This window comes from Marmota marmota, unplaced genomic scaffold (assembly GCF_001458135.2).
Source record: "Marmota marmota marmota unplaced genomic scaffold, marMar, whole genome shotgun sequence".
Classification (NCBI taxonomy): domain Eukaryota; kingdom Metazoa; phylum Chordata; class Mammalia; order Rodentia; family Sciuridae; genus Marmota; species Marmota marmota.
In genome coordinates, this window is record NW_025999999.1 from 946,474 (window position 1) to 961,642 (window position 15,169).

The 15,169-nt window shown below is 36.8% G+C and overlaps 1 pseudogene; it reads left to right on the forward strand.

Annotated features, from left to right (window-relative positions):
- Positions 1-15,169, forward strand: part of LOC107149730 — a 254,739-nt pseudogene that overhangs the window by 125,747 nt on the left and 113,823 nt on the right.

The following is a 15,169-nucleotide window of genomic DNA, read 5'->3' on the forward strand; positions in this document are numbered from 1 at the left end:
ATTTTCATCATGTAGGATTAGGCCCCAACTTCCTTAATAAGACTCCTATAGTGCAAGAATTAAAACCAAGAATCAATAAATGGGATGGATTCAAACTAAAAAGTTTCTTCTCAACAAAAGAAATAATCTGTGAGGTGAATAGAGAGCCTACATCTTGGGAGCAAATTTTTACCCTTCACACATCAGATAGAGTACTAATCTCTAGGGTATATAAAGAACTCAAAAGACACACAAAAAAATCAAATAACCCAATCAATAAATGGGCCAAGGACCTGAACACATACATTTTTCAGAAGAAGATATACTCTCAATCAACAAATATGTGAAAAATGTTCATCATCTCTAGCAATTAGAGAAATGCAATTCAAAACTAAGATTTATTTCACTCCAGTCAGAATGGCACCTATTATGAAGACAAACAACAATAAGTGTTGGTGAGGATGTGGGGGAAAAGGTACACTCAAATATTACTGGTGGGACTACAAATTGGCGCAGCCAATATGGAAAGCAGTATGGAGATTCCTTGGAAAACTGGGAATGGAACCACCATTTGACCCAGCTATTCCTCTCCTTGTTCCATACTCAGAGGACTTACTATTGGCAGATATTTTTTATCAGATGAGGGAAGTTTTTCTTTTCTTATTTTTTTATGTTTCCTTAGAATGTGTCATTTTGTTTGTCACTAATGAACAATTTTATCAAATGGATTTTCTGCCTCTATTGATCATATATGGAGGTCAAATATTTTGGTCTCCCTTTCCCCAATACATATGTGTATCATAAGTACACACACAGCAGGATTTGATCTTCTACAGTGTGTTAAAGACATTTGTATTTATATTTGTGACACATTATTCTTCAATTTTTCTTCTTGAATTTTCCTTGTCATATTTCTGATACCAAAGTAAATCTGGCTTCATAGTATGAGAGGGATCATATTTTCTACTGTGGACTACTTATTTATTTACTTTTTGCCTTTCTACCTTCTTACTCTTATCTCTGTGACTTCTTAGTTGGTGTTTAGAATGCCTAATAATATTTACCTAAGTACCCTTATATATATATAAACATAGTGAAGAAAAGAAAAAGCAAAGCAACGCTGCATTTTCACATGATGTTCTTCTTCCAGAAACACTTCTCCCTTCCCCTGCTAGGTGGTCAGAATGCTACAATACCTCCTGCCATGACTCAGAGCTATTGACTAACACAGTTGAAAATGGCCTGCAATCACCAGCCAAACTCAGAGGTTCCTCCAGCTGTGCAATCTTAGAGTCAATTTTTATTTCAGCAGCTTTCCAATGATTCTAACATAAGGCTTCTATGTATATTTGGACTTTGTAGTCAGTATGCTCCACGCTACTCCATTATACATGAGGCCAACACATTATGAAGGAAAATTAAAAATGATATAAGTAAAAATTTTATTTTTTGTTGGGTGTGTGGTGCAAACCTGTATTCCCAGAGGCTTGGGAGGCTGAGGCAAGAGAATTGCAAGTTCAAAGCCAGCCTCAGCAACTTAGCAAGGTCCTAAGCAACTTTGTGAGATCCTGTCTCAAAATAAAAAGGGTTGGGAATGTGGCTCAGTGGTTAAGCACCCTTGAGATCAATCGTTGGCACAAAAAATCTTATTTTCATGGTGGAGAAATCATTTTGAATTTAGTAAGGTTAGAATTAAATGCCTTCCTCTGATGATGATAAATTTTATACAAGGGTTAAATTTTATTTCTTTTCTTTTTATTTTTATTATCTTATAAATACAAGGGTTAGATTTTTCAATTTGCTATTTTAAGCAAAGAGCACAACCTGGAGTTCAGGCTGTACCCAGTACCTTTTGATTATAGAGTCTGGAACCCAAGGGAATGAGATTTTCCTTTCTGTGTGGAACAATTCAATAAAGGAACTTGTAACACTCCCAAGCTGATTCTAATGACCTCTTATGAATTAATAATTTTTTTCTTTGCTACCACAGGATTGGACCACCCAGCTAGATGGGTAGAATGCTCTAAGACAATTTGTCAAACCTACTGTAATGGGTCAGAACAGTCAAAAGTCTAGTCTTTTAGGCAAGAGGGTTTCTCTTGCCGCTTCTCAACTCTGGCATTGTAACACAAAAGCAGTCATAGTTTGTATATAAGTGAGTGAAGATGGTATGTTCCAATATTTACCGACAGTGATATTTACAAGTTTTGTGTGTCCCAAAATATATTCTTTTTTTTTCAATTTTCAAAATTATTAAATGAAATTCTGTACAAGAACCAATGACAGGTTGGATGGATTTGGATGGGTTGTGGTTTGCTGATGACCGGTCTGAGTCAGCACTGTGGAGAGAACTTTTTGAGTGATAGAAATATTATACATATCAGTGCTGCCCACACAGTAGCTACTAGCCATACAAATCATATTGTAATATGATTAGTGCAAGTAATGAACTGAATTTTAATTTAATTATTTTAAATTTCAATTATTTTTAATTTCAATTTTAATTTAATTATTTTAATTTTCAAACACAATGGTGTTTTTAACACCATTGTTCACATTTTAACTTAATTTAGTTTTAATTAAATTTAAATATGTGGCAAGAGTTTTTTTGTGTTGGCAACTGCAGATGTTAGACTTCCATTATAGTTGGGTAAAGGGGGTAATGAAATACAGTTAGAGAACAGTAATGAATCCTAGTGTTCTACAGTACACCGGATAGTTGTACTTCACAACAATTAATAATAATACATGTTAAAAAGAACCAGAGGAGAGAACTTCGAATGTTCCCAACGCATTGATAAAGTGATGAAAATACTACATGCCTGATTTGATTTTTGGCACATTGTATATGTGCATTAAGTTGTCACACCATGAATATATACATTTTTTAAAAAACAAATTCTCCACCATTATAAGCCCTGAAAATAAAAATAAAATGTATGGTTGGTGCTATTTCACTAAGTGGCCAAATCAAATTGAATTGGAGCAAACCAATTATACTTTTTGTGAAACATTCATGTATTTTTCTAAAAATGTACTTGTTCTATGTTATTGCATTATATTACTCTATTGGGAGTATAATTAAAATATACAGTGTATATGTCATAATGCCCTTTTTAAGATGTTGAGCAATGTGACCATGGAAATGCATTGTGCTCCTGAGGTATCGCTTAGAGACTGAGTATTTACACCTCTAAGACAGATGTTCATACTTGATGTTCATACTCATGGTTGAATCAGAAAAGTAAGCAACAATAAAATTGCCCGCTTCTAACACACATACACAAACACCTAATTCTGAAATGGTTGATGAAACAATTTTGAGATGCATGACTTCCTCTGAGATGTAGAAGGTCAATCAATGTCATTACTTCATTAAAAGTATGCCTTTTGTTGTGTTGGGGGATTCTTATTTCTCAGCCAGGGAAATGCAGGATCAGAATCAGAGTTGCTTACATAAAGCAACAGGTGAAAGGAGTGTCACTTGTGTGAAAGAGTATTTCCCTTTTGTCTTCTCAATGAATTAGGCAATGCCTTCTGGCAACTGTATCCAGAAAATGGAAAAGTCAGTCAGCTACTTAAAAATGGAAGTTCCTTTAATCTAAGAATTTTTATTATCCAAGGTCAGGAGGACCTCAGTATCAACTCTGGCTCTGTCACTCCTAGCTGTTATCTTGGGTAGATTTCTAATCCCTTGGAGCCTTGGCTTTCTCATTTGCACACTACCAATAATATCTTATTTGCTTTGTTACAATGCTGTAAGAATTCAGCCGTGTAACATCTACAAAACAAAATCTAATACTAGAAGATATCATCTTCACCCACATGACTGATGCAGTCAAAGGATGAGAAAATATTATGTTGGCCAGGATATGTATAAATGAACACTTTCATGTGTTGTTGGCAGGATTCTAAACTGGTACAAACATTTTGGAGAACAATTTGGAAGTATTTATTAAAATATACAATGTATATCAAATGGTGTAACAATTCTAATTTGGGGGATAAACTTCATGTGCAAACAAGAATGCGCAAAATGTTCTTATTAAGTATTTGCTTATAACGCAGAAATTTTGCAAATTGCCTAAAGCTTATCATCAGGGTAATAGTTTATTTATATTATTCAGCCTGTATAATGTGGATGTTTAAGTGGCAATATGGGGAAATATCTGAATTGTTTTATTAATACAAAAATCAACATGCAGTAGACTGCCTGTCATTTGGATAAAAAGATCAAAGTAAGAAGTTGCAATAACTGAATACAGATTTACCTTCCTTCTATGCAGAGAATAATTATGAAGGATCATATTCCCTGGAAATATATATTACAACTGGTGGAGACAACTGTTTCTGGAAAGTCTCAATTGAGTTCTGTGGTTAAATGATTAATACTTTTCACAATGTATTTTTCTTTTGAGACAATGCAGTGTTCTATTTTTAATTGAGTTCTAAGTAATGTAAAATAAAATTCCCTCTTTTCTATTGGCACTACTGAGAATTAAAGCGTCTTGTTCATAATATAAGCAAATACTCTCACATCTCCAGACTTACAATCACTCAATCTTAAGAGTGAAATCCAGTGAGTTTTGTCAAATTTATACAGTAATACAACCACACAACAATCAAGATATAAACATTGCTGGGCATGATGGTGTACACTTGTAGTCCCTGATACTCAATAGGCTGATGCAGGGAATTATTTGAACCTATGGGTTTGGGACTAACCGAGGTGATATAGTGAGATACTGTGTCTATATATATAACATTGCCATCACTGCCTAAAATTTATTCTTCTTCCTGTTATAACCAATCACACTTTCTTTTATCTAGACCCTGGTGACCATGGATCTGCTTTCTGTACCTATTGTTTTATCAAGAAAGTCATATGATAGAATGTGACATATAATACAGAATACATAAAAATTTTTATCTCTGGATATTTTGACTTAATTTATTCTTTCTCCAATACGCTTCTTATATTAATTTAAGTTAAAAAATATTGGTGCATAATAATTATACAGAACGGTAGGTTTCATTGTGGTAAAATCCTATGTGCGCATCACAAAAGTTGATCAGTTTCATCCCCAGTACCTTCCTTTGCCCTCCCCTTCCCGCTGATTCCCTCCCTTATAGTTTCATTATCTCTTACTTTTTAATGTAGCAGAATATGTTTTAGATTCATCTTCAAGTGTAAATCTGTCAGTAATTCATTATTTTTTATATGGAATAGTAGTATTCCATCACATGGAGTACCATAAATTATTTGTTCATTATAAGGAGATGGGTATTCTTGGTTGTTTCCACTTTTGGGCTTTTTAAAAAGCCCTATGAACATTTGTGTACAAATGTTAAGGTGGATTATATTTCCCTTTCTATTGAGTAAATACTTACAGTGAGATTATTGCATATTTTTTTAACTTTATTCAAAACAGGAAGAATCAATTTAATTTTTCACTTATGATGTGTTCTTTGTCTTATATACTTTCCAGCTCAAGATTCCCCAATTTAATCTTTTATTTTTTCTAGAAGTTTAAAAGTTATAGCACTCAAAATGTAATTGTTGATACATTTCAAGTTAATTGTGATTTGTGATATGAACTAATGATCCTGCATTGATTCCTTTCCTTTCCTTTCCCTTCGCTTGGGGCAGAGTCTCCCTATATTGTCCATTTCTGGCCTCAAACTCCTAGGTTCAAGTGATCCTCCTGCCTTAGCCTCATGTAGCTGGGATTATGAGCATGCACCACTATGCCCCACTCATTTATTTTCTCTGTTTAAAATATTTAGTTATTCCAACAATATTTGTTGCAAATGTGTCTGCCTTTATATCTTCAAGATACGGTTTTAATTAAGAATGGAACCACTATATGACTCAGCTATACCATTCCTCAGCATTTATCCTAAAGCACTAAAAACAGCATAATATAGTGATACATGCATAGCCATGTTTATGGCAGAACAATTCACAATAGACATGGAACTAGTCTGCATGTCCATTAACAGATGGATAAAAAAATGTGGTATATATACACACGGAGTTTTATGCAACCATAAAGAAAAATGAACTTATGTCATTTTCAGGAAAATAGATAAAATTTAAAATCATTATGTCAAACAAAATAAACAAAACTCAGAAAACAAAGGGTCATATGTATTTTCTCATATGTATAAACTTAAAAAAAGGGAAAAAATAGGGGTTCTTATGAAAATTCAAGGCAGACCAGTAGGAGAGAGAAAAGGGACCAGTGAGAGGGTAAAAGGGAAGGATTAGGGAAAAACAATAGAACAATATTGATCAAATGATATTATTGTATTATGGGCATGTGTGAATATATAACAATATATATAAAAAATCCCATCATCATGTGTAATTATACCCATAAATGTATAAAATAAGGAAACATTTTCACATATTGTTTTAAAGCATAAAAGGAATGATTTAAAAATTTAAATTTTCAAATAGAAAACATCCTAAATTGATGAATTTACTGAATTGTTGAAAATTATTTTAAAAATTTTTTTTTATCTCTCCTGCATTTTGGAGGGACTAATACTCATCTAAAAGGAAGAGCTCCCCACATTTCTTTTACTTTTTTTTTTTGTAACAGGAATTCAACTCAGGGGCACTCAACCACTGAGCCACCTCCCCCCAGCAATTTTATTTTTCATTTTGAGACTGGGTCTTGCTACATTGCTTACAGTCTCACTAAGTTGCTGAAGCTGGCTTTAAACTTAAACTTACGGTCCTCTTTCTTCAGCCTCCTGAGCAGCTGGGATTGCAGGTGTGCACCAATCATGCTGCTCTCCACATTTCTAAATTAAGAGAAACAAATTTTGTGGCAATCTTAAACATTCAGTGGTTTTGCTTTTTATTATTCCAGTAGAGCCTTATAAACAGATACCTTGAATATTTCCACAGTCAACAGAGATCCCTCTTAAACCAGAATCCCATACAAGGTGTGTGAAACTGAGGTGATAATATAGAGTATCAAGTAGTGGCAGACACCAGTGTCCAAACTTGTTGATAAAGAAAACAGAAGTTTTGGTGCTCAGGTACTCAAGTACTTGCTACTTCAAATGCTACGGGGGTGAGGGGAGCATTTTAGAAAGATCGTAGCCAGTGGTCTTAAACTCATGCATTTTATTATTTGGTTGTCTAAGTGGACATAGCACTGCTTGTCTTTGGACAAAGGTTTCTTATCTATGGACCATGATGTTTGGACTAAGTAAATTCCAACATTTCCTCTAGCTCCATGACTTCTTTCCAACTTGGTTTATCTGTGTCTGTTCACTTCAGGGCACTTCCATAATAACATCACTGACTTCTGTGCTGCACGATAACAAAGAATTCCCCAACTCAGAGATGTTTGACCCTGCTCACTTCCTGGATAAGAGTGGCAAATTTAAGAAGAGTGACTATTTCTTGCCTTTCTCAACAGGTAATAGGAATTTATTTCTGGTAGCACTTCAGGGGAAAAAAACCTTCATGAGATCAGTTAAATTTGCAGAAGGTTTATTCAGGGGCTGGTTGAAATGTTCTTTGCACATGATCAAAAGCAATATGCCTAATGCTCATGCATTTTTCCTGGTCAGGATACATTTTTACTGGGTCAGATTAGTTAGCCTTTTTGGGAATTAACCTAGTTATTCCAAAATAAGAAAGCTACAGAGAGGATAGATTGTTTCATGCCTCAAAGTACACGTGCATTCCCCACAACTCTTCCTAGAAGTTTAAATTCATCTCCACTGTTCAAAGGACTGAGCCTTCCCTTAATAAAACTTACATTTTAGCAGACTAGAAAATAGAGAATAATGACTCAAATAATCTGTGATTTGTGGCTTACTAAAACCAAAGAGGACAAGAATCTACTGCCTGGCACAATTACAAAAAAATGTAATGGAAAGATCACATTTGACCTAGGATCTGAAAGAAGTATGAGAAGTGCATCCTACTCCAAAGGAACAGCATGAGATAAAGCTTGAAACAGCATTGTATTTATTCATTTTGGTTCTGAGGATTGAACCCACAGGTGTTTAACCACTGAACTACATCCCAGCATCCCCCCTTTTAAAAAATTATTTTTTTGAGATAGGTTCTCCCTAACTTGCTTAGGGCCTCACTAAGTTGCTGAGGCTGGCTTTGAACTTGCCTAAGCCTCTCGGTCCACAGGGATTACAGGTATGCTCCACTGGGCACTGCTGTTTAGTAAATTTAAGACTGATGAGACAGAAAGAATCAGATGAATGGGAGACAATATCACTGAACTTCTGATTGGAAACCGGGACCCCATGAATACAGATGATTGCTACTTGTTATCTAAAAATGAGTGTGTGTTTCTGGGAAAAGATTGATGGACACATGAAATATCAAAAGAACACTTGTAATGTGGACATTGTTAATGAAGTTCTTGGTATAGACCTGATAGTAACTATTGGTTGAATGAAGAGTACTGATAAAATATTGTGTCCATCCTTCTGTCTAATCAGCCAAGCTTTATATTTGTTCTTCATCCATCTGATCATTCATTTAATAGTGACTCTGCATTCTGTTTGTCCAGTCAGAGATATACTGTTCAGAGTATTCACACCATCCACTCTCTGTTATTTCTAGGAAAACGGAAATGTGTGGGAGAGGGCCTGGCCCGGATGGAACTGTTTTTATTCCTGACCACCATTTTACAGAACTTTTGCCTGAAATCTGTGGTTGACCCAAAGGACCTTGACACCAACCCAGCTGCTAGAGGATTTGTCTCTGAGCCACCTATGTACAAGCTCTGCTTTGTTCCTATTTGAAGAAGATCCATCTATCTGTCTGTGGCTGTGCTCTCCTCTTTGGGATATGCTCCACTTCCCTCCCTATCAGGCATGCCTTCTCTGACCTGCTTCTCATCACCCTACTTCTTTGTAGTCCCATGAACACCAAACCCCTATTACAGAGAGTTTCCTTAGTTTTTATAAATAATGCATGCTTCCTATTCACATACTGCAACACTTGCATTAGCCAGAGTATATTTTAACACTCTTGTGAGTTTTTACTATGATCTCACGATTAAACCAAGGAAAACCAGGGGAAATTAAGAGAAATAAGTCAGGCACAGCAAGATAAAGACCACATGATACCACTTTTATATGTAATATAAGAGAAAAGTAATGATTGCCAGAACTTGGGAAGGGGGGTGACAGTGTGAGTGGTTGGGGAAAGAGAAGAAGTTGCTTAAAGGGTACAAAGTTTTATGTAGACAGGAGGAATGAGTTCTAATCATCTCCTGCTGAACATGGTATTTTTAGTTAACAATAATACTTTGCATATTTCAAAATTGCTAAAAAGGAAGATATTAAATATCCTACCCATAAAGAAAGGTCATGTGTGTGAGATAATGACCGTGTAAAGTAGCCTGATTCAATCGTCCTTCCATGTATACATCTATCACAACAATGTGTCCCATGAATACAGATGATTACTACTTGTCAACTAAAAAACATACAAAAGTTGATTAAAAATAAAAAGTGCAAATGAAAACTACATGGTATACATTTTGAACATTCTCACTTTGTAAATGAACATATATTAGTCAAGTATTGACAAAAGTGTAGAACAACAGACTGCCTTGTACCCTGACAGAAAGTCAATTTCTCAATGATGCCTACACTAACTATTTTACCAAAATTTATAGTCTTCCCTTCACCACCACGTTTCTCATCATTCAACTTCTGATTCCCCTTACCAAGCTTTTAGCATTTTGCTCATTTTTTAACTTACTTTTTCTTATAAACTTATGAGATAGATAGTATTTGTATTAGTTACCATTATTGCCTTAACAAATTACCATAAATGTAAGGACTAAAAACAATACACATTAACTATCCTATAGTTCTGGGATTCGAAGTCCAATATCATCTCCCCTGGGCAAAGATTATTCTGCCAATCAGGATGGTTCCTTTGGAGGCTGTAGGAGAGAATCCATTTCCCTGATTTTTTCATCTTATACAGGCTGCCAGCATCCCTTGGCTTGTGAGTCCTTCATCATTTCAACCTCAATCACCACTTCTTCACTTCCTCATGTCCTGCCATCTTTCTTTTATCAAGATCTTGCTGATTATATTAGGTTCACTTGGATCATCCCATAGAATCTACTCATGTCATAATCCTTGACAAAAATCCACCTATAATGTCAGTTTTAATTTTTGTAAAGTAAGCCATAGGTTTCAAGGATATAAATATAAATGTTTTAGGGTATGAGGTCATTATTCAGCCTATGACATCATTATTATATCTTATTATTATCCAAATAACTGAGACAAGACTTTGTTAAGTATCCTGTTCAAAACCACATAGGTGGAGCCAGGAAGTGAACCCCAGGGCTATCCTATTGGAAAATAAAGATTTTTAACCAGTTGCTTTGAACACTTTTGGTTCATTATCATTTAGTTTTATAGCCTTATTGGCAGGCATTTGATATACATTTAATATTTGTTAATATTAACTGTAGAGAGAAGATATTTTCAAATTTTATAGGACAACAATTAATACCAAGGATCAAATTTCAGGAGGGAATGCAATTTTTCAAAAGCAGCACAGCATGCTAGAACTCACTAAAAAATGTCATGAGGATTCTAAGATATACTACTTACAATCCAGAAACCTATGGTCAGGAACTAATACAGGAAATTGATTTCCTGTATTAGTTAAGTTTCTCCAGAAAAAGATCCAAAGTGATACCGATGGATGAATAGATAGATACAGATAGAAGATAGATGATAGATATATAGATGATAGACATGTGAGAAGGGATTTATTACAGTAATTGCCTCACATGATTGTGGAGACTGTGAAGTCCCAAGATGGGCTGGCTGTAACCTGAAGAGACAAGAAAACAGGTGGTGTGACTCAGTGCAGTTCCAAGGGCATGACCAATAATAGAATAATGCTCTTCTGAAAACACTCTCATAGGCATACCAAGAAATAATGTCTTACCAGGTATCTGGGTATCCCTTTAATCCAGTTCAGTGGACACCTAAAATTCACTATCACATCTTCCATGCACTTTTTTCTTGGGAGGAAAATGTGTTCTTCCAAATAAGAGAGCAAAATAAAGACAAAGGAGAATGTGGATGCAGAAACAGAAGGTTTGAGAAGGTCAAAGAAACACATCAGACTAAGTTGAGGTATCATGCCTCAAGAACAATGTATATGGGGTGGGGGAGTCTCCGCTGACTTTTATATTTTTATGTATCAGTTAAAATGCAATGAACATAAATAAATTATCTCTATATTTAAGGCCCTATCAGATACTACCATACTTTAATTGCTTTTTTAAACAAAAGATTAATGTAGAATTAAATATATATGTATATATTTATATTTATATCAATCCTCATTTTATCTTGCATATTTGAACTAAAATCTTGTGCTGTTTTCTTTCTTTCTTACAAAGGATGGTGATTTCTCTGAGACTTTTTTCTTTTATTTATCTTTTTATTGGTTCTTTTTAGTTATATATGACAGTAGAATCCAGTTTAATATAATTACACAAGCATGGAGCGTATCTTATTCTAATCAGGCTTCCATTCTTGTGGATGGACATGATGGTAGTATTTGCTATAGTGTATTCCTATATTACATAAGAAAATTATGTCAGTTTCCTTTTTTTCCAGCTAAAAAGCTGACTTGTTTTACCATTTCTTGCATGACAGATGTACTCTGAAGAATTTCCTTACCTTTGTTTTATCTTGAAATGTCTTATTTTCCACAGAGTATGGTGTTGGCAGGCAGAAAATTCTTCATTGACATGTTTCCTGTCAGCACTTTAAATCCACGATGCCACAGGCTGCTGATGTCTTCCATCATTTCTGAGAAAACTAGGTATTATTTTCATGGAAGATACTTTATGTGAGGAGTCACATCTGTCTTTCTGCTTTCAGTAGTCTCTGTCTTTGTTTTTGAAGTTTCTTTAAAAATATGCCATGATAGGAACCTCTTAGGTTAAATCCCACTTGGAGTTTAGTTTCCAGCATGGGTAGAGTCATGACTTTCCTTAAATTTTAAAGTTTTCAGTCATTATTTCTTCAGAGGTGATCTGCAGGTTTAGTCGCTCCTGGATGGTCATTGCTTTAGTGGAGTGCTGCACTACCTGACTAATGGTTGCAGCATTTGCTGTGGACTGGGTCAAAGCTACACCAGCGGCAGTAGCTGCTGCGACCGCAGCGAGGGAAGCAGCTACAATAGCAGCAGTAATCCCAAAATCTCACCTAACTCTGGAAATGGAAATATCTTTTGTAAAGTGAATCTCTTGAATGGAGGAGTCATCCTCTGTTGGAAACCATAACATGGGGGGGGGGGTGTTCTCATTAGCACTACTGTCTTAACAGAGGAATTCCAACAATTGGTTAACTCACATTGGGAATCATCACAATTAAGACGACCATTTTTGTGATTTTGAGTGGAAGTTACAAAGAAGAAAGGTGGCTTTACACATACATGGCCTTTAGTAGCACGTTTAGCTGAGGGTTTTTCAAAAGAACCGTTAAACCAAATGGCATCCATGGTGACAATAGGACTGATATCTATACATTTGTAAGCACCACATAACAATTGTTTGCCTAATTGCAAAAAGTTTCCTGGTTGTCTTTCTTTTGTATTTTGAGCAAATTTTTATCCAATCTGTATGATGTTTAAATATTAATGTATCTGTTTCTGTCAAAAATTCCATTCTCTGCCCACCTTTTGTATAGGGACTGGACCAACTAATAAGCTCATCAGAAATGAAATAGGGTCTGGAAAGGGAGAGACAATCTCTCCAAGATATAGCTCTTAGAGGTATACCTTCATCGATGTCCTTAAATTTTTCCATGGACATCTCTGAAGTAAGGGTTGGGGCCAATAATGTGAGTCTCTAGCATGAGGGGGCATGGTCATGCCACTAGGCGGATCACTAACAGTGACTACTTTTGCTTCTCTTTCTAAGGAGAGTGGCCAAAGACCTAACATGCCTCCTATTCCTGGCTCCCAAAGAATATTATTGTGAAGACAAATTGTAGACTGACACAACCTCTGTGCCTTAGACACATTCCTTAATATAGTAAAGGCCCATGAATGACCAAGTGATAGTGACATATTCCAAGGGTGCCTTACTATTGGGTCAGATGTAACTGGACATCGTGAGGAAACATTAGTAGCAAACAACAAAGGCAATACAGTATCATCCAAACCAACAGGTAAAAGAATCCCAGGAGATGGAGCTCCCACCCACTAAGCATGTACTTGCAGGCTGAATGACAAAATGATGCACAAAAGCATAAAGGGGGTCCTTTTCTGCGTTAAAGCAAAAGAAGGGGAAAGTCCAATTAAAGTCCAGCAACAGCATAAGTTGTTTCCAGTTGGTTGGGTGTGGTCCTCTGGTCGGGTGCAGGAGAGCCGCAGCTGCAGTTGTGGCTGTAAGGAGGACCGCGAGCCTTATGATGATATTGATCCGGGGGTGGGGGTGGGGGGGCTCCTGTTGTCCTCCTGAGTTTTGTCCTTGGGATGCATTCTGCAAGATTTGAGAGAGAAGTATGTACAACATCCTGGTCATGATTACTTGAGCGTGGATTGCTCTCATGTTTTTTTTTTTAATGGCAGTGGCATGAATATTTTGCTCACTGAAGAGTTTTTGCCACTAGATGGTGCTAGCGGCTCTCCGCTAGAGAAGAACTGTCCCGCAGACAGCCATTTATGAGTGATAGCTACGTGCAAAGCGATTTTTCTCTCATGGGACATACTTTGAAGTGTGTCCGTTTTGCTTGGACAGGCCAGCATAGGGCCTTGAGTTATCAGGCCATTAGGCAGAGGCCTTTCTTCCTCCATACTTACCTGTTGTGCATTTACCTGTGAGTTGCAGGTTATAATTGCACACATAAGCAAGAAGAGAGTACCAGGGCTCTGGTCTCCAGCAGGTGACATGATCTGAGCTTGATCTGATAAGAGTTTGATATCACCCCAGGTTATCTTGTGAGCCCTCCGGTGGGGAGGTCATGATGATCTCTTCTTCTCCTTTTGGCTCGGTTTCTGAGGCCTGCCTGTCGGTGGCTGGTCTGACATTTCTTGCTGGTACCCAAATGGAGTGAGAGTTTACCTCTGGAAAAAAACACAGGCGATGCCTCTACCCTGGGTAATCAAAGGGTGTGGCCCTTTCCATGCGTTGTGAGTGGACCTTTCCACTGTACCAGGGGGACTGGAGTCAAGGAGGGAAAGGAGCCCCAGTGCTTGTATGCAGGGCTTATCCCATTTGAGTCAAAGGTAAGAAAATTGAGGGCAAAGAGAGCATGCGTCAATGCAAGGTGAGGATCTAGACATGTATGAGCATTCTTTTGTTTCTGCAATGTTTCCTTAAGTGTCCGGTTAGTCCTTTCCACTATACCTTGCCTTTGTGGGTTATAAGGGATGCCTGTTGTGTGAGTAATCTTCCAGGACACCGGGAAATTTTGAAACTCCTGTGAGGTATAGGCAGGTCCATTGTCTGTTTTTAGAGACCAAGGCACTCCAAGCATTAATATTGTTGCTTTCATTGCCTTTATGGCATTTGAAGCGTTCTCTTCTGATTGTGCCATAGCATGTGTACATTTGGAGTAAGTGTCCATGGACAAACATGAGCTTACCAAAGGAGGGGATGTGAGTGACATCCATTTGCCAAAGATTATTAGGGGAGAGGCCTCAAGGGTTTATTTCCTGTGGTTGCAGAGGTCCAAGTTGCACCAGAGGGGCGCAATTCTTGCAAGCCTGGACTAGATGCTTGCATTGTGTCATAGTAAGGTCAGGAAACAAGGCCTTCAAATAATTTGCAGACTTGTGAAACTTAATGTGGAGGATGTGGGCTTGCTCCATCAAGTCCAATGACACAGGACAGCAGGAAATAAATGTGTCTGTTTCCTGTAGTACAGCGTCATTAGACCCATCGGAGATGAGTTTTTCCACTTGAGAGTTTCCTGTATCAATGAATCTAGGCAATCCAGTATGGGATCTCACATGTGATATGAACCATGGATGTTTCCTGTTTTCTGTAAGATCCTTAAGGGTCCGGAGAGCTTGATCAATAGGCTTACCTGTGGGTCTAAAAATTGCACAGATAATTGCTTTTGCCACCTGGACAGAGTACTTACTATCTGAAAAAATATTTCTGGCAGTGTCTGCACTCATAAGGAGTGCCTGTATTAG